The sequence below is a fragment of the Rhipicephalus sanguineus genome, chromosome 7 (genome assembly GCF_013339695.2).
Source record: "Rhipicephalus sanguineus isolate Rsan-2018 chromosome 7, BIME_Rsan_1.4, whole genome shotgun sequence".
NCBI lineage: Eukaryota > Metazoa > Arthropoda > Arachnida > Ixodida > Ixodidae > Rhipicephalus > Rhipicephalus sanguineus.
In genome coordinates this window covers 28755950-28777305 of record NC_051182.1, presented here as the reverse complement: position 1 = coordinate 28777305, position 21356 = coordinate 28755950, and the positions used below count along the sequence as shown (strand labels likewise).

The following is a 21356-nucleotide window of genomic DNA, read 5'->3' as shown; positions in this document are numbered from 1 at the left end:
GCAGCTGCGAAACGGCAACGACGGGCTGTGGATCCTGAACGTCGTGCTCGAGAAGCAGCAACCGTTCGTGAACGTCGAGCAGCGGATCCATCACTCGGGCAGCGCGACGCTTCTGCGAAACCCAATTACGCAACATTCACGCGATACCCCCACCACTCTGCGACGCTTTTACTCGAGTTCCCCTCGTGGGAAGATGCGGGCGACATTTTTTTAGTGGCGCAAGCACCAAGTGACTCTCTTGATCCTCTAACAAACACTTCCGGTCGAGCACTTGCTTTCGGTTTTCAAAATATTCATAAATAGTCTTTTAAAAAATAGAAATGCAAGTTAAGAGTTATATTCCATACATATGATATCGGAGAATCAGTTTAAGATAACGCTCAATTCACTGTCAGGATAATTAATGCAAATTGATTGATTGAGTTCATTGAAAGATTCTGAGCAGTTGGGATTGTTGCGACACCTGGTGGAGCATATATCAACCATGCCCTCCTTTCTACACACTGTAGCTTTGTCAGTGCCAACGTTGGTCAGTGCGACGAAACACAAGGTTAACCCAGAGAATACACCAGGGCATACGACACCCAAGTCAAGGAGTAGGGTCGCCTGGAGATTTTAAGTGCGGAGCTCTTTAGGGGCCCGGGCTGTCATATGCTGTCGTATGCTGTCATCTTATGTTGTCACCGTATGCTGTCATCGTATGCTGGCGTCGTCATCTCATATGGATGGATGGAAACAACTTTATTGTCGTCATCTCATACCGCTTCGCGTAACGCAGACAAAACCGTATATAGCATAGATGTGTATAGCAAGGGAGTGGGAAAGGAAAGTGAGGGGGAGGGGGAGTTGTGTGAGAGTGAGGAGGAGGAAAAGAAGGAAGGGAGGGGAGGAGGAAGGCAGTGTGCTGTCTTCGTACGCTGTCATCGATTGTCGTCACTTGGCGTCAAGCAGGAAAAATTATGCATAGCATAGCAAAAAGTTGGGCGAGTTGGTGTTGGTTCATAATGAAACGGGGGCGCGAATAAAACGGCACACAAGAAAAGATTGACACAGGACAACCTTTGTCAATCTGTGTCAATATTTTCTTTTGTGTCGTTTTATTCGCGCCCCCGTTTCATCATGTATAGCAAGTGGGCGGTAAAGAGAAGCGAGGATGAGGGGCAGTGATGTCACGGTGAAAAGGAAAAAAGGAGGGGAGGAGAGAGTAAAGCGTAACAGCCATGTATGGCGTCATGCGGGCAAAACCATGCGTAGCATAGCCATGCATAGTATGTTATAGCAAGGGTGCGGGAAAGGGAAGTGAGGGTGAGGAGGAAAGAAAGGTGAAGGGAGAGGGAGAAGCATAGCATAGCCATGTATGGCGTCACGCAAGCAAAACCATGTATAGCATAGCCATGAATACATCGTACGGTACAGTAATAGTGTGGAAAAGGGAATTGACGGTGAGAAGGAGGGAAAGAAGGAGATAAAGGTTAAAGCTTAGCATAGTCATGTGCAGTACAGTATAGCAAGGGGGGAAAGGCAAGTGAGGGTGAGAAGGAGGGGAGCGTAGAGCACAGCATAGCCCTGTATGTGCAGTGTAGCAAGGGTGTGGGAAAGGGAAGTGAGAGTGAGGAGGGTGGAAAGGAGGAGGGAAGGGTAGAGCACAGCATAGCCCTGTATGTGCAGTGTAGCAAGGGTGTGGGAAAGGGAAGTGAGAGTGAGGAGGGTGGAAAGGAGGAGGGAAGGGTAGAGCACAGCATAGCCCTGTATGTGCAGTGTAGCAAGGGTGTGGGAAAGGGAAGTCAGAGTGAGAAGGAGAGATGTGCGGCTGAAGAGGAGGGAATTGAGGCGGGGAGAGGCCAGCACTGCATCACAAATGAACGTTTCCTTTCCCGCCATCGACTCCGAGCATGCTGCAAATTTGGAACGCTAGCGCGCGCTTGCCTGTGAACGCGAGCATCGCCGATGGACAGGCGAATCAGTGCTGCGCACTTCCTACAGCTTTCACGTTGAGTGCTACTGCATACATTTACTTCGTAAATTTATTGTACATTCCGAACGTGTTATCGTAATGTGGTGAGAAACTCGAATCCACCTTAAGTGTAAATATTGCCTGCCGTTAATAGAAGTGACTTACACTTGCAAACGTGGGCGACGACATTCGCTGTCCCGGATCGACAGTCGGCATCCGGGACAACCTTTGTTTCCGCAGCGACTTATTTGGCATTTTGTACTAAGGCTCGCAAAAGTGCGTTCATTTGTTTTGCACTATCTTGCTATCATTTTTCTTAGTAAGCTACTTACCGCCTGAGATATAATTTTATAATACAGAAACATGACGGTTCTATTTTCGGTTTATTTCTTTTGTTCCTATACATCAATTTTAACCATTCCCTCTGTAAGATCTTTTAACTTGGGAGCAAAAATAATGGAGTAAGTAAATGAACAAAGCTTGGCTTCAATGTCAACATAAAAGAAGCATCGTTCGTGCCTATTTATGTCCACTGCAAGGCGAACCCCTAAAGTCGAATAAGGTTTTTAAAGCCCTGCGATCTGCAACAGCGTATGTTAGGCGTCAGCAGAGATCGTATTGCACTACATATTGTGAAAACATTCCACACTATGGGACTCAACGAACCTTGACTTTTATTTCATGATGTACTGCAAGTTATCTCTGCCATAAAGTGACGTTCTTAATCTTCAGTAAAATACCCCAAACTCCCACTCCTGTCTGCTCATTTACGACATTCATGCACCACCTGTGGACAACGTTATTAAAACGGTGTTACGTAACTGCATGTTGTACATGCAGTTACGATGTCAGAACTGAAACAACGAGTTATTCTTTCAAAAATCATTGAAACGATAAAATGCACGAAGCGTACTTCCTTAGCCCTCGTGAAACCTTAATTGCCGTTAGGTTATGCGGCGTGAAAGTACTACTTAATCGCAGTTATCTTCTCTGTGGAAGAAGCACAGTGCACTAATTTTGTAAAACGTCCGAATGCATGAATAAAGTCTTTTTCAAGCTCACGTAGGTCACTTTTCTTTCAAGACTTCCGGACGTGCTCCTTCTGATAAGCATAAAAAGAAGGGGAGGAATTAAAATAACAAACGTTTCTCGTTCCGAGCATATCGCCTTTTCTTTCAGACAAATACCTCGTAATTGCTGGAGTGATAAAGGCCAAAAATAATTTGACTTCATTTTTTTTCTTTGCTGTCCGGCTTTGGCGACCTACTACTGCATGGTTTACAATACGAGACCACGCATGCTCATAAAATATCAATGTTCCTCAACCGCATGAACTATGTGCGCAATGGAACATTGCCCATATTTTGTCAATGCTATATTTGACGTTATTACTCTCGAAGTTGTTAAGTTCGGGGCATTTATGGCCTTCGGCCCTGTATTATCAGATTACAAGGAATGCTAGATTGGCACAATTTGCGGTCGCACCAATGAAAAACCATACCACGAAGAATTTATTCATTTAGGTAGCAACGTATTTTCACCAACCTAACACTCTCCTATAGTAGCGATACATGAAATAGGTTTTGATAAGTTTTCCTTTGTTATGCGATAGCTACGCAAGTGTGTATGATTTCGTGCCAATTCACCTACTCGACTGTCAGACGCCCGGTGCCACATCCTATGTCCAGGAACTGTTGGTATTCATCTTCGCAAGGCGCGAACGCCTTGTGAAACGTGTCCAGAAGATCAGCCACGATTCCGAGGTGACTCTGGCAGTTACGGTCGTACACTTCGACTCGCTCGTCCTCTTGGGATGGCTCTGATTCTGCTTGCGAGTCGCGGTCGTGGTAGTGGGCCATTCTGCAGATAGCGTGGAACGGAATGAGAATTCGGCCGTTCTTGACCGTAAATGTTAAGCTTCGAATAGCAGACAGTTGAGCTAGTTGGTACGTATTCGTGTAAAAAAACTGGGGGTGCAAACACGGACACGAGAGAGAAGTCAAGACATCGCAAACGTCGACTAACAGCTGAAAAGGCGCACAGATGTGGAAAATCGAGTAGGCACGAAAGCTTATATGCGCCTGCCCAGGCAAAAGGCGATAACTATCAATCCGGCGTGCGTGGATTCTACGTCGTGGATTTCGGGCCGTCTGCCTCAATCACTGCACTGAAGCCGCCGGTTCAAGATTCAACGACGAAGATTCATTAAGAAAAGAACTCTAAAGCGCCCCTCACCAGGCCACATCGCGCATTTGAGTTAGACGCTGGAAGTTGTTGTGTGCCGAATAAAGAACATTATGCCGCAAGAATTTTGCAAATCGCTTCATTACGAGCTGAGAAAAAAAAAACAATTTGTAGCGGCGCTTAACCATGATGCGAGGAGGCGAGCTTCAAACCCTTGCCACTCGCCCCGTGTAGCCTTCGCTAGTAAAATCCCTTCCCTGCCCTCTTCGGCATCGGAGCCGGCGGACCACATGACGTGCCCGAGCCAGCCCGAGCACGCGAGCGGCGTTGTGTGGGCGTTCTCAGTGATGCACTGCCTGTTTCTGCGGGACGGGCATGAAAGCTGCGACATTTGTACGGACACGAGAATAGCGGTATCAAGAGCCAGTGCCACATGAACATTTAGGCATACGCAGCAGAAATAATGCCTAATGAGCGCTGGAACGGGGTAGTAAACGGGGTGTTCTCAGAGTTTGCGCTCGACGCGCAAACTCTGAGAACACGAACGCATGCGAAACGGAGGCAGATTAGTCCCGCATCTCGTTGCGATTCGCAGTAAAAAAAAAAACAAGAAAGACGCGCACACATTCCGTTTGCGACTTATCATTTCTCTCAAATTTCATTAATCTATTCAAGCAACACATTACACAAGCTACACATGTCGTGTAAAATTATTATCGCAGTGTCACGTGCACCCTGTGGGTGACGTCAGAACACAGATGTCCACGTAGAGGAACGACGTCAAAGCACTGACAACTACGTAGGGCCGTTCCTTGTTGTACGTCATACTTGGTGTTAGGTTGCTTGTTCGGATCACGTCCGGGTCGGCAATGTTAGAAGGCGCGGCTAGGCCGAGCTAAACGAGCCTAAGCAACACGCGTACCCAAACAACAACTGAACTTTTATTCACTCCGAAGCTCACGAACGTGGAAGAAAGAAAAAGAAAGGAGGGAGCATTACGTCACGCAGTCAGCCTTGACAAGCCAACTCGCTTTGAAGCCAGCAGTGTCGGCCCAACACGTGATCTTTAGCGTCAAGATCACGCAAGAAATGAGATTTTGCCGAGACTTCGGGTATGGCGCCCGGTAGTTTGTAATCGAAGCGCGCTTGTTCGGCGCAGACCGGCCGGTTCACGGAGGAGGTTCAAAAATAGGTCTCCACTGGTAGTACTAAAACCTACCGCGCGCTCTGACGTTTTGATCACGTGTTGGGTCGACACGGTGGGATTCAATCGCGTGACGTAATGCTCCCTCCTTTCTTTTTCCTTCCTCCATGCTCACGAAGAAAAGTCACGTGGTTCCTCGTGCATGCTCTTGGAATTGCGCACGGAACGCCGTTTCGCCGCGCTACAACGCTGTTGGTCTGTCGGCCGTTACAGGGTGGGTCAAAAGCAGCACTTCTTCAAGTCGTATACATTACATGAAAAAAAAAATACATGAGAAGAAAAATAATACTACGCAAGCAAACTAAAATAACAAAAAAACGTAATCGTGCATAGGCGATATAGTTTGTCCATGCATTTATCAAATTATACAACATCATAAATGCAAAGTTAAACAACAATGTTACAAAACATAACCCAGCATTGCCGTACAAAAACGCGCCGCCGTACATAAGCGAAATATTCAGTGCATGCGCCCATCAAATAATATGAAACTAACAATACAATGCTAGCGAATGAACTCAGAGACAGCCGCGAAATCGAAAGCATGCGTACATGCGTGCGTATTTAATGGCTTGCTAGGTTATTTTAGAATTTGTCTGCATTGACGCTTTCTCAAGCATTAGCAGCGCCCTGAATTTTTTAAAAGGTTAGCAGTGTTATCCGTCGTGCGGTGCAAGAATGTCGCAGCTTTTGTTTGTTTGTTTGTTTGTTTGTTTGTTTGTTTGTTTGTTTGTTTGTTTGTTTGTTTGTTTGTTTGTTTGTTTGTTTGTCTGTTTGTTTGTTTGTTTGTTTGTTTGGGGGGACAAAACAAGGCAGCTGTGCCGAGTTTTCGGTGCCTCTATGGGCGTAGCGAAGTCCCAGCCTCCGAGATTTAGCGGCTCCCACCGAGACGCTGCGTCCACCAAACACCGACTCAACGGCTGAAGAGGGCATTTCTTCTGGATGTGTGGCACTGGATTTTCGAATGTTTGGGTGGTTTCATTCAAGGCGCTGGGAAAAAGCTTTAAGGTCACGGCAATCTCTAATATATTCGAAAGAACGAAGGGAGACTTCATCTGGGCCCGAGGCGAGTTTGAGGATGCCCCGGAGTTGGCTTTTAAACAGCATTCGAATCTGTAAGAATAACTGTACGTGGCATCGACCGTACAGGCACTCCCCTAGCAGATACGCAATTTCGACTACGCTAGTCTAGTGTATAAATTCTAATATATATATATATATACATATATATAGTAGCAAGGTCGCCGATATATATATAAAAATAGGGCACGTTTTCGCATAAAAATATGGAAGTTCATATTACCCTTGGACTGACAAAATATATCCTCGGGATGTTCTTCACTGATCGCGTATCTTCTCTAAAGCAACACTGCTAACTCAGGTTTTACTTTAACTCAGCGTGTTAGAACAGGTTCCCATCGGCTCACTCGAAGGGAACGTGCAGCTTTAGCGCCATTGCAGTCATCGTAGCGTGGAATTCAGGTGCATGAGCCCACCTGCGGCAAGAAATTCCTTTCATACATTGGCCGCTTGAACAGGAAAAAAGGAAATGGCGGTGTTGTGCAGCATGTGCTGTCTCCCGGTGACTCCGTCGTTGTATTACAGAATGCAGTGCTCTGGTGACAGCTGCTTCAAAAGCAAGAGCGAACGCTGTCGCTGTAGGGGCGCTCGGGTATTTACAATTTTGCATCCAATCGAGTCGAACAATCGAAACCGCCGAATATAGGATCGAACATTGTATTTTATCTGATTTATTAAACACCACGAAAATAGTAACTTCGCACAGAGTACGTTTCTTTTTTAAATGGAATCAGGTTTGGATACAGTGAGGCATGCGTGCAAAGCTATATAGGCATTTATAGCCATTTAAAGAGACACTGTTGTTTGTAGTAGGCGATTTCGATGTAGCAGGCAAACGCTGACAAACGTACTGCAACGACACTCAGCCAGCAACTACCCATTTATATCGTAAATAAAGATATTGCATGAGAAACTGCGGCGTCGGTGGCCTCAGATCAATTGTGACCGTTCTACTTGTCTACGTCACGTTTTGTTGCAGTGTTGGCTGTCCGGTCTTACAATAATCTAATAAACAACACATATGTACTCATACGAGTCACAAACATATACCCTAGCGTTGCTTGTACCCGCAAAAATACGCGAACGTACGCTGTTGATGATATGCGCATCGGTGCACCGTGGCGTGCACTTAGTTTCTATACAATTGCCGTCTGTGCTGCGGCGTTCAAATGCGGTCGCCACAGCTGGGATTCGGCGCCGCGATGTTCGGGTCAGCAGTCAAGCACCATAATCACGAAACCACCGTGACCGGTGGAAAGAAATGGCGCTAAGCACCTGTCATGGGCCCCTGTCTCTAGCAACCTTCGAGAGGTCTATTATTCTTCATCGCGACAAAGACGAAATACGTTGCCCGAGCGTTGCCCCATATCATGTAAATTGAGTGACATAAAGTGACATAAAGAGTCGACGACAAAACTAGGTCCTAAGGTTCATAATCTCTATGTTGAAGTCGCCGAATAGTATAAAAGGTTTGTGCTTGTATGTGTCTCATACTGTTCTGTCACAATTATGATTGATGTTTGATGTTCATCTATTGTAAACCTTTCTTTTTTATTCACATACACACATACATGTTTCGACTATAGCAACGGTTTCCTATATACCTTGATAGCGGACAGTGAGAGTCGACGACAAAGCTAGGTTTAAGGTCCATAATGTGAACGTTGAAGTCACCGACTAGTATAAAGGGTTTGTGCTTTTAGATGTTTTATATTGTTTCGTCGCAATTGTGATTGATATTAGTCTATTGTTAAACCGGCGCTGTGCTGTGAGCACGGACAACGAACAACGAATAAGCCTCGACCCTAAGGTGCTTCGCCCCTAAAATTAATGCACGACGGGAAGCTAATTTGGAGCTGGAGTAAGAAAAGTTAGTGCGGTAGTGGCGTCTCAATATAGCGTGACCATATTTTCGCATGTGACGCCGACCGCCCAGGTTTTCGCGGGCCGAAAGAACGAGAACAGCGGAAATACCGGGGACGCACTTCAAAAGCCAGCAAGACCTTGCTATCGTACTTTCCTCAAGTGGGCTGGCTTGACGATGACTAAAGGCTCTGGTGTTCCGCGATTCCACGATCAGGCATTATTCAGTTCGAATTCGAAGCCGAATATTCGGGCACCCGTAGTTTTTCCACATTTACGCGAAAGAAAAAAAACGTTATTGGGCTGTACACGACAAAACTTTCTGATGAAGATTTCTAAAACGCCCGCCTAAAGGTAGAAAACCTCTGTGTGACGACATAATTGAGTAATCACCTCACATCAACATGACGAAGAGTTCCAAAGCTATGAAGTCAGCAAGCTTACGAGATGTCTGTTCAAGGAGGATTGAAATAAAACAAGCTGGAATTGCAGCTCTCGCAATGAATAACCGGCAAAGGTGAAGCCGCGGTTTGTCCCTGGTTTCTCTCGGAAACATGCTCTTTTCGGGTGGCACCCGCTTTTATGCAATGTGGGTTTGCTCCTTTAATGCAAACGCTAGGTTAATTAAAAGCTAAGAGATCGTTTTTCCCGGTAAAAATAACCTACGGAGAAGAGTATTCATGTGTTGATTTCTGGTAAAATTTGCCTCCATGTTGAAGCTTGTTAAGAAATGTTGTAACGTAATGGCACACGCCGAGCACTACCTGTCCCCAAAAATTACCAGGGTTATAAAACTCTTAGGGCATGTGAGGAAAACAGCTGCATTTTCTTCGCTACACCCTAACGTTTTATCTTCCCACTGGTAAAATGGCTGATTCGTGGCTTCACTTTCTCGGCACAACTTCCACTCCAGCATTTTTTGTTTAATCCTCCTTGTGTCCGACTCATTTAACACGTGCGGCTCTGCTTTGCACCACCAGCACCATCGAAAACCTCAGCTGCGTGTTCTGGCAGCGACCGGGAAACTCGACCATGAGCGTCCTCCTGGACACGAACAAGTGGAGCGGGAAAACCATTTTTTCAGCCCTTCACAATGGGCGCTGAAATGTTTTCGTACAACAGGCAGTCGCAGTCATCATATCCGCAGTACACGTCTCCAACTTCACGCCTTTTACAACTCTCTCTTTTGGCGTTTTCGCTAGCGGTAATTGCGATAAGCCTGGAAAAGGCCTCGTTTCTGGACTTTACCATGCATATATATTAGTTTTAGGTCGTTTCTTCTCTGTCAAGATTCGCCACAGTGTTCCTTGCAAGCACTCAACGCTTGCGTCAGTTTCGTGTCAGGTGACCGTCCGGCTATGGCGTCGACGCTGCTTTAAATTCTGCAACTTTCCGCGGAACTGCGGAAACCTAGAGCATCTAATAAGTGGTTGTGCGAATATGCCGAAAACTTCTTCATTTCGATGGGGGAAAACGTACGAGTAGTTGAAGGTCCTTTGTCTCAGCATAACTTTAATTATTGCGTTCAGATATACTGGTTAAGTTCCGTTGGCTCAATGTACTTTTTGGTTCTGATGTTCAGCGGGACGTGGAGCAATCCGGCCTTGGCGATGGTGGAGCACTTCCGGTTGTCGAAGATCGGGTATCGTCTCACCAGGCGCCAACAGTCGTTTCCTAGTTCCTGCAGTTGCATGCTGCAGCCGTCGACAGGTGGCGCGCACCTCACGCATTCCTTGACCACACCGGTGAGTCTCATGAAGTCGTGCAACCCTTCGATGCTCCTGAGACGACTCCCGATCATCCTGGACACTTCACCTACGGCGATGCCCTCGTTCTCGGCAAGCTCTCTCATTAGTCCTGGGTATCGTAAGACTTCCTCCAGTGCGGTGGCGGTGGACCTGTTTGCGATGATATGGGTGACGCAAATAACAATTAGTTACAGAAGGCAGTACGAATTGAAGCCCGAAAAGTCACACGCCCTTTTATGCATTTCCGTAAGACGACTCAGAGCCATCTTTTTTTTCTGAATCGATTGTATTCATCGACTGAGAAGAAAACTCAGGATCGAAATAGCGACTTTCGGCTCAAGATCTGAGCACCGTAACCACTGTACCATCGGGTCTGTCTGTCTGTCTGTCTGTCTGTCTGTCTGTCTGTCTGTCTGTCTGTCTGTCTGTCTGTCTGTCTGTCTGTCTGTCTGTCTGTCTGTCTGTCTGTCTGTCTGTCTGTCTGTCTGTCTGTCTGTCTGTCTGTCTGTCTGTCTTGCACACGGTCACGCGGTCCCTTAAGCATTTGACCAAGATGGCTTAAAGGCGAAAGCAACCTATTTTTCTTCATTCGATTGTATTGATCCTGCAACCCCCCCCCCCCCCGAAACTTCCTGCAAATAAAGTAGTTTTGCACTCATGGAATTAAGCAGCGCGAAAAGCAAGACGACGCACACAGGGAGGAATGACAAGAACAAGCGCTGAACATTCCTCGCTGTGTGCGTCGTCTTGCTTTTCGCGCTGCTTATTTCCATGGATCGATACCAACTGGCCCAGGTATCTACACTTCTGGTTTTGCACTGCCTACGGGATGGGAAGCAGAGCAAGCTTTCACCTCTCTGCGTGGTTTCCCAGTGCCTCTGGGATCTGCCCACCTTTGCCAAGCAACGATAATATGGGATGATGTTATAGTCTGACGTCGCGTGATGTGATGTCATAAAACGTCCAAAATTTCTGCAATCTGTGACTTCATGTTGAAGTCGTGGGGCGACGTCATCGCATGACTATTTTTTGCATTACCGACGCCGAGGGTCACTGCTCGAGTCTCATGAGGCATCTCACGCATCCGAGGATTTTGCTTTAAAACAAAGAAAACACGAGATGTACCTACCGATCGATACGTGTTGCGTCGTTCAAGGCAGCAACACGCTCCACCAAACCAGAGTTCCTCCGCGTCGTTTCCCTGACGGTGAATAAGCACCGCTTCACTTCGATGCCCACTTTAGAACTATACAAGTCCAACCTGAGGAGATTGTAGTTGTTGCGAATGGCCTCTGACAGGAGGCAAACAAACTCAGTGGCTTCCTTATCTGATCTCTCTAGCATAAATGACACCTTAGTGATGTATCTGCTGAGCCCAATAATGCGAGCGAGATGGTTGTTCTACCGAAACTTTCCGTTGCTGAGAATACAAAGATCTGAGATGCTGATGTTGGCGGACATGGGTTCGTAGAGGAGCATCCAGCACGAAGGTGGTGCGGTGTCCGTCGGGCTCTGCGGGCTTGTCACGGTTAGGCTGAGTTCCCGAAGCACGGTAGTCTCCCGGATGCACTTTGCCAGAGCAGAGAACAAAAGTTCACTGGCCTCGGCTACCTCGATTGATACGCGAGTAATGTGATCGAACTCACGCAGTCGTTGTAAAGCGTCGGCTTGCACCCTCTCCTCTCCGCCAATACCGATGCTTAAAGGGGCCCTGCAACACCTTTCTTAGTTATATTGGAATAGTCTCATTTTGACGTATGACTCTTCACGAGTCATATGCCGCAAAAATTTTTCGAATCCGTCAAGTCTAAGTGGTGTTACCAAATTATACAGATCACGTTCCGCAGCTTTCTCCCTCAACTCAACGCCGCGAGCGCGCGGAGAGCTAGGCAGCGACAGGCAGCGACTCGAGGGAGGGACCGCAGACGAGCGAGGCTCCGCCCAAGAGCGCCGGCGGAAATTTTTTCTTCATTTTTTTCTCTCTGACGTCTGGGCGCAACCACGTGGTCTGTGCCGCCACTTCCGGTCGGCTTGCGTCGTTCTCGTCGAGCGGAGCCGATGTGTATCGCGCGTGCTTGAAAACTGCGCGTCGGTTTGGTAATGTTGGGTGTGCACCTCGAACGCCGTAGTGTTTTCATCGCTCTGCCAACCATGGAAGCAAACCTGCGCGCTCGTTTGGAACGAATGACAGCTGAGATCGGTTTCGGCCCATACTCCGATACACCGCCTCGTAAGACGGCACTGGCAGACGACCCCGAAGCGCCGCCGTTACCGGACGCCAGCATTGTTATCGGAGACATGCTGCACGGCTGCCTCGGTCGGTCGTGAGAACTTGCCGACGATGCAGTTCTCAGCTGACGAGGCAACACTCGAACGGCTGCCACTCTCAACGGCAACCGGCGATGGTCAAAAGCACAGAAATATTCACGTTTTCGGCACTGCGCATGGCGAAGAAAACGGAACCACGCAACTACGAGCAGACGAGCTGTCGGTGAGACCGGAAGTGCTAATATTAATGTTTGTTCGGTGTTTTTAACGCGATAACAGAATATAAACATACATATTATCTACTTATTGAACTCAAAATTAACAACGAAAGTAATAATGAGGGTGTTATCGTGATTATAACATCAGCCAATGGTGGAACTGCCGACAATCGCGTCATATTTTGCGGACTAATACATCATTTGTCGAGAGAAGAGGGAGCGATTTTCAGCTGACTTTGAGAATTTATTGTAAATTCCACGCCGTGCGCATCGCTATAATATTTGGCTCGCGTGTTCTCGGGAGCCTCAACTACCGATCGGCAGCGCTTTTTGAGCACGCTCGAAAAGTGTTGCAGGGCCCCTTTAAGAAGACCCCGAAGTGCATGAGGTTCGCTCCTAATCCGTGTGTGTAGTATCCGAAGGTAACACGTCTCAATGAGTCTTTTTGCGCCAGTTTTTCAAGGACAGCTGGGAACGTCTTATAATATCTAATATCGTTAGGCGTGACCTCTAGCGTCTTAAGAAGTTTATTTCTCGGCAGCAAGGCGAAGAAAGCGATCCAGTTGTTTGGATGCCACAAGCTGTATGAAAGCGTGAGCTCTTCCAATGTTTCGTTCCCTGCCAATGCTTCCACGCAGCGCGTCATTGTGGCCTCTGATATTTCGGTACATGGCAGCCGCGCCCCGCCGATGCGAAGTTTTCTCATGGCGGCACATTCATCGAGTATCCTTGTCAAGAAATGCACTGTTCTTTCGCCACCGCAGAGACCTGAAACCACAAGTGAAGAGAGGGTGCCATTAGAAACGACGGCCTCGTCGAGCATTGTCTTTTCGCGATCCACATCAATGCCGTAAACAGACAGCGCTGTGATCAATTCGTTACTCCTCACGTATTCGCCGAGGTGTCCCGGCAAATCTGCGTACATCCATTACGTCCTCAGATCAACCGATTTCAGCGTCGAGTTGGTTGCCGGCGCGTCGAAATATGTCTTTGGAGGCGGGCTGTTCTCGAAAGACGCGCTAAAAACCAGCGAAGTAAGCGAGGTCGTAGTTCTCAGAAGGGCCGATATGACGGCCACGTGAGCGGCAGAGTTCTGGCCCGTAATGAAGTAATTCAGGATTTCCAGACTTCGAAGTCTGCCAAGAATGGTCATCATGTGTGTCGGCGCGGTTTTATCATTGTAAAAGTTCAGAGTCAACGTCTTCACTCGGGAGTGCTCGGGTTGTTCTTGCAAGACAACCTGGCTGTGCGACTTTGCCCAATCGTCTATGAGTTGGAGGCTGGTGATGCAGACGTGGGTTCTGAGCAGTCATCGTAGGAAAGGAGTTGCCCTGTAGGTATCTGGACTGGGACGAGGTATTAGATTGACGTCGGATAGCTCAATGCTTGCCAGGGACAAAGAGCCTCCACGTTGTTCCCGAAGCTCCATGCCGATGTCGAAGAGATGTTCATTGCAGTTCGAGAGGTAATTGTTGCTCTTGCATACCTCATTTTTGTATGCCGTGCACGCCGGACGGTAATGCCCCGCTCCTCCAGTTTCAGCAATATCACTGGTGTCGCCCCTCTCAGCGAATGCAGAGATCGACGGTTGGTCTCTTTCCTCGGAAAGTTTTAGATGCGAAGTATCTTAAGGTGGAGCTCAATCCGGTGGTGGTGTGCGGCGTGACCACCCTTACTGCGCATGCGCATACCCTCTCCACACACCTCCTCTCCACTCACCCTCTCCCCTTCCCCTCTCCACTATCTCTCTCCACTTTCCCTCTCCCCTCCCCCTTTCCACTCTTCCTCTGAAACGCGGGCTCGACATGCCGAAATTCTCTCCTGCACAACGCCGCGGTGAGCTCGAGCGCATGCGCGTCCCCTCCCCTTCTCTCTCCTCTCCTACGCTGCCCCCCTCTCGCCCGCCTGTCGACCGCGTTCCCCGCTCGCCCTGTGAGAATTAACGGCCAGGCTAGATGGAAGATACGACGCGCGTAGCGTCCCTCTTAGCGTTCCACGACGCGAGGTCGGTAGCATGCCCAACGATCGCCAACGGAACGCGATCATGCAAGTGATCCGGCTTCGCATCACCTCATGGTCCCCTTTAGCGGGAGATGGCGTAATTTTTTCCATTGTATTTATCTGGCGGATCAGCCGAGCCCGTTATCAGATTGTACCTGCGCCAAAATGATAAGGCTATAATCGGGTCATGCTGAGGTTTCTTATGCATGCGACTGCTATCCGCGATATTTACAGGCGGCGTGGCCAGATCCGCGGCAATATTAAAGCAGAACATTCGCAGTGTGGCGGGTGATGTGTTGTGCAAGCATTATTCCAATTGGACGTTTTAATGACTATAGGCAGCACTAGGTGACCTTAATAAAACCTTAGTATTCATAGCCAATGCCATTAAATATGAGTCATCATTAAGCGAACTCTAGACAACACTAACTGACGGTAGGAAACATCGAGTCAAGATTAGCCGACGCAGGTCGATATTAGCTATATCGCAGCTAGCGACAACGAACATAAACCAGTGATAGACACTCCATTTAGTACTCGCGTGGCGACGGAAAGTCAGGACACCGGCCTCGCATTGCATTTGCCGGGCTTATTTGTTTCTGCGCCATCTCTTGAAGAACCTACCACTTAAGCGCCCGCTCGCCCTTTTTCCCTTGGCATCTAGAGTTTTACCAAGCGAACGATGGATTCACCCAGGGGAGTCGCGGTTTTCACAGCGCTATATTTCGATACTTTAAGAAAGAAAAAATGAGCATTTGTGACATACACGTGGCATACAAGAGAGTTTAGATATCAAGGGACATACAAGACAGTGTAATGAAATCCAAAGAGGCTTCACGTGTCTTTTTAAAGAGAGCCATATACGTGGAAAGATAGGACTAACAAGAAAGAGTCGAATGGCTTTTATATTAGGGGCGAAGCTCCTTAAGGCGGCACCCGTTCGTCCCTCGTAGTCGTCGTCGTCGTAGTAGTCCGTAACAAGTCTTACGCTTTGACCTCCAAGGTGGTGCCGGTGGGAGATTTTTCCTGTGCGTTGTTGAACAATAAAAAATTCGCAGCGTGCGCGTTAACTAAAAGCCGAATTCTTCTGTCTCTCATTCCCCATTAGCAGCCATTGGCATGTTCCAGTAGGAAACGTTAGTAGAAGTAGAAGTGTAAGTGTTAGCTAAAAGCCGACTTCTGTCTCTCATTCCCATTAGCAGCCATTGTTTACCTCCAAGGCAGTGCCTGGTGAGATTTCTCCTGTGCGTGATTAAACAACAAAAATTTTGTTCAAAACGCCGTTGATTGATGAAATAAACCAACGAAAGACGCCAGATGTTTTGTAAAAGCAGAACGAAAGAACGCCAGATGTTTCTAAAGCAAAACGAAAAGACGCCAGCTGCTTAACGAAAGACGCCAGATTTTTCTAAAGCAATGGTTTTCTAAGCAATGAAAATTCACAGCGTACGTGTAAAATTAAAGTGAGCTGCAAGTCGTCATAACTCATCGAACCTTTAGTATAAACGCGCCCGATCTCACGTCGGCGATGATGTACTGGGTAGAATTCACGGAAGATTCACGGTTTACCGATGAACCTCCGCAGCTTCGCCCACTCATCATCATTCACTCCGTGGATATGCTGTGATTTTTTTCTTAGAGGGAAATCAGTGAAGCAACAAGTTTAAGTGACTCGTTTTCCGCTGTTCCTGAACGAGCCACTTGTAGAGATTCTCAGCGGCAAAGACACCAGAAATCACGTATTCTCGCAGTCGAAGCAGGAAGTAATTGCCGCAGCAAGTAGGATTTCATGCATGTCTCTTTCGAAATGTATAAAAAATTTCAAAAGCCTAAAGAACTGCGTTGAAATGTCGCATTACGGAGTATTGTAATCAAGAGTAATTTTAATTGCATATGTATTTCTACTCCGACTCAACGAGGAAACTGTCTGTCCGTCTGTCAAGTACGGCTAATCGTGAAAGATAAACAAGCGCATAAAACGTAAAATTTTAAGCCCTTCCACTGCTGTGAACATGGAAGCCAGCGGCTGCGCCTGCACGTTCTGCGGCACCGGCTTCACGTCGTTGAAAGAAAGAAAGAAAGAAAGAAGGAAAGAAAGAAAGAAAGAAAGAAAGGAAGAAAGAAAGAAAGAAAGAAACGAAGAAGGAAATAAAGGGAGAAAGAAGGAAAGAGAGACAGGTAAAGAGGGAAAGGGAGAAAGAAGGAAAGAAAGAAAGAAGGAAAGAAAGGAAGAAGGAGAGAAAGAGAGAAAGAAAGAAAGGGAGAAAGAAGGAAAGAGAGAAAAGAAAGAAAGAAGAAAAGAAAGAAAGGAAGAAAGAAAGAAAGAAGGAAAGAACGAAAGAAAGAGAGAAAGGGAGAAAGAAAGAAAGAAAGAAAGAAAGGGAGAAAGAAGCAAAGAAAGAGAGAAAGGGAGAAAGAAAGAAAGAAAGAAAGAAAGAAAGAAAGAAAGAAAGAAAGAAAGAAAGAAAGAAAGAAAGAAAGGAAGAAAGAAAGAAAGAAAGAAAGGTGGGCACGTCAGCTGGCCTTTGGTCAACACGGTCTCAAACCCGTTCATGTTTTTTGTATAGATTTTCCTTCTTGGCCTGACGGCGAGGGCCAGCGCAGATCAAGGCACAACATGCTTCACCATCGACGCTTCGACTTTTCAAGCCCATCATGCGCATGCGGAAATCTACGCCGAGGAAATATGGGCGGCAACACGTGGGACCTCGTCAACGTCACCAACACGGAGCTTAAATAGCCTGCCCCCGCCGCGGTACATCAGTGGGCACGTCAGCTGGCCTTCGGTCAACACGGTCTCAAACCCGTTCATGTTTTTTGTACAGGTTAGTAAAACCACTTCAACATTTAAATCTAGCAATCCTTACTTGTTCCAGCTGACGTGCCCCGAGTGTATGCGTATTCTGTGTACCGTTGCTTGCAACTTCGTTTCCTCGTTGCTCATGCTCTGTGGCCATGTCGAGCTTAATCCCGGCCCGTCATCTGAGCAGATACTGAGCTAACTACTAAAAGGGCAGAAAGAGATAAAAACTAGGCTGGACGAAATCGAGTCCCGATTCAAAAAGTTTGAGGATTCGGCTTCGGCTATAGCTGATGTATGCTCCATTGCTCGAAACTTGGAAAAAAAGGTCGTTAGCTTAGAGCTCAAACTTGCTGATTTAGAAGACCGCAGCCGGCGTAATAACCTTCTTGTGTTTGGCGTCACAGAAAAACCAAACGAGACACATGCAGATCTTGAGGAATCTGTCCTAAAAAACGTCTTCTCAGAAACATTGGGCGTTCGCGCCGACTCGGTAGAACGCATTCACAGGATCGGACGGAAGCGAACTGACAAAGTGCGTCCGGTGATCGTAAAATTTTACGAGAAAGTAAATATCCTAAAGAACAGTTTCAAGCTAAAAACCAAAGGTATATCTGTCTCCGAAGACTTTTCCGTAACCACAAGAAATAAGACACGACAATTGTGGAAACGTGCAACCGTTAACAAACAGAATGGCCAAAAAGTCAAGCTCATATATGATAAACTTAAGATAGACAACGATATATTTGAATGGGATGAAGAGCGCAACGTGTGGGTACCGCTTCACCAACAGGATAAGCGTAGTTCATGAAATACCCCCGCGGACAATAAGCCATTCGTATGTATCGAGCTAAATGCACGTAGCATCGTCAATAAAGTGGCCGAACTGGAAGGCATGCTGCTTACACACAAACCACACATCGTATGCTTGACAGAAACATGGTTGTACACAGATATTAGAAGCGACGAAATAGTACCGCCCGGTTATAGAATAATCCGCAGAGACAGAAATTCTCGGGGTGGTGGTGTGGCAATTATTTTCCATGAGTCCCTGCATGTAACGAGACTTCCTGACATTCCTGGTATTGAAAGCATAATGATTAAGCTTCACCTAACTGAGTTTTCGCTAATCATCGGAGCGTTTTATCGTCCGCCAAACAGCGACAGAACCTTTTTTGATACGTTGAACGAGTTCTTATGTTCTAGTACTATTCCACCTTGTAACACTTTACTTGCTGGGGATTTCAACGTGCCTGATATCAAGTGGGACAGCGAAATTCCCGAACTCCTGAGTACTACAGCGGAACCGTTTCTCGATCTAATCTTCTCCCACAACTTGACACAAGTAGTGATGGAACCTACTCGCATTCAAAATGACACGAAATCAATTTTAGATCTTTTCCTTGTAAGTAGAAGTCTGCTTTGCCACAAGCCCACCACGCATATCTATGACGGCATTTCTGATCATAGGATGATACTGATAAACCTTACATGTGGTTCTTCTGCTCGGAAAAACAAAGAAATGCACGTCGTTCCAAATTTCGGGCGTGCCAATGATGTTGCGATAATAGACTTGTTGGACCACTCTTTTTTTGATTTCGTTGCGTTAAGTGACTCAACCGTTTGTGCCATCGACGCATTATGACGTTTTTTCAAGGGCGTTGTGCTGAAGTGTGTGAACGATTCTGTGCCAAAGATGACGAAACGAACATGAAATACTAGTCCTTGGATAAATAAAGAAAAAATTCAGTTACAACGTAAAGCAAAAAGGTTAAGAAAGCGGACCGGGTTGTCCCCCTCGACTGCAAACAAAAACAAGCTTTCATTGATACGTGCAGAGGTAAAGGACTGCATTAAGAAAAACAAGACTACTATTTCAGCGTGACAATGCGGAACTTCCTGCTCACGGCACCGGAAAAATTCTCTCTGCACTTCGCTACTAAAAAGGAAACAACATACAAATTATGTATAGATGGCGAGACTATCACGTCACAATCGGAAATCGCGTCAGCCTTTAATCAATTTTTTTCTTCTGTATTTACAAATGATGACTGCAGAACGCCTCACTTCATCGCAGTATCCCAAAGTCAGCCAGTTGATAACGTTGTCGTATCCGAGCAGGGCGTTTTCTCGCTTTTGCTCAATATTGACACCAAAAAATGCTCAGGTACTGACGGCATACCCAATGCCTTCCTCGTCAGGTATGCCTAATGGTGCAGTAAATACCTGTGCATCATATTCAACCTATCACTATCTAAAGCACAGGTTCCTTTTGATTGGAAATGCAGCAAAATTGTACCGATTCCTAAAGCAGAAGATTCTTCATCAGTTTCGTCTGACAGGCCAATATCATTGCTGTGTGCATGTTCTAAGGTTCTTGAACATATTATTTTCAAACATCTTTCTACGTTTTTCGAACATAACGATATCATTGATAACAGGCAACATAGATTCAGAAAAGGATTTTCAACCGTGACTGCACTCGTGGAGCTAATTCACGATTTCTCAGCAGTTATTGATGAACAAAGCCAAATCGACGTTATCTTTCTCGACATTGAAAAAGCGTTTGATCGCGTCTCACACCCTAAACTCCTTTCAAAGCTAAAACCTTTGTTAAATAATGATTCGCTCCTTGCATGCATCGAAGCTTATCTTTGTGGTCGAACCCAGTGTGTCAGATTTGATGATGTGTGCTCAAAACAAGTGCCTGTTAAGTCGGGCATTCCACAAGGGTCCATGCTGGGGCCCTTGTTCTTCTTAATATTAAGTGCGAATGCACTTTATAAGCGACCCTGAATCCGCCGTCCCATAGCAACGGCGCGAGGAGCGGAGAGGAGCGTCTGTAGCAACGGCGCAGCGACGTCACGCCCCACGTGACTGCGCGCGCTCCGCCCTCCGCTCCGTGGCTGCGATGAAGGCCGGCGGCGAGACGCCGAACGAAAGCGTGCGAAGCGAGCCGAGCACCCCGAAGCCGATCTGGCGCGGGGACGCGCGATGCGTGAGCGAGCGCGGGCCCTCGAATTCGATCGGCCGGACGCGCGCTTCAAGCGAGACTTCCTGGACCGCAGCTTCGGATATAGCTGCACGGTGTGCGATCGACTGTGGTTCGACAATAACCTGAGCCCCATCTCGGGCGTGCGCAACGCCGCCAACAAGTTGAACGCGTTGCGGGTTCTTTGGAACGAGTTCGGAAGACAGATCATCATCATCAGTAAAAGTGCTTTGCACTTAAAAACGGCCAGACCTCCGTGGGTCGGCTGGCGCGTGCTCTCTCGCTGCCGTCTCCTTTGTTCGGCTGTGCAGTTTAGTCGCGCGCGCCCCCTCATAACATCACCCCGTGCTTCGCACTTCTTCATACTCCCCTTCGGGGAAATGCGCGTTTTTTTTTATTAATGATATGGTTAAGAACGTACCCGTTAAAATTAAGCTCTACGCTGATGACTGCGTATTCTATCACCACATTCAGAGTCCTAGTGACCAGGCTCTACTGAACAGCGCTTTAGCACAAGTTGCAGTGTGGTGCACGGATTGGCAAATGAAAATAAACGTAAAAAATCAGTTGCGATGACTGTGACACGAAAACGACTACCATTAAGTTTTCATATAACATAGGCGGCAACACTCTCGCTGTTGTAAGCAGATATAAATACCCCGGGGTTACAATAATGTCTGATCTGAGATGGAATGAACATATATCGGAAGTTGTGAGGAGGGCAATGCGGAAAATTGGTTATTTAAAAAGAAATTTGCGGCAATGTACACATGAGGTTAAATTAATAGCATATTAAACTTTGGTCCGTCCTGTATTAGAATATGCATCGATAGTTTGGGACCCATACACTCAAGGCAACATAAACAAGATAGAATCTGTCCAAAAGAAAGCGGCTAGGTTTGTATATCGTTCTTATAGTTGGCGCACTTCTGCGAGTGCCTTGGTAAAGAAAGCAGGTCTAGAATGTCTACAAAAGAGGCGCCAACGTGACCGATTAAAATTTATGCACCTGCTATTCCATGACAAACTTGGTATACATAAACA

At 46.9% G+C, this 21356-nt stretch overlaps 1 pseudogene; it reads left to right on the top strand.

Moving 5' to 3' along the window:
* The window catches only part of LOC119398575 (uncharacterized), a 172514-nt pseudogene that overhangs the window by 31097 nt on the left and 120061 nt on the right, over positions 1-21356 (top strand).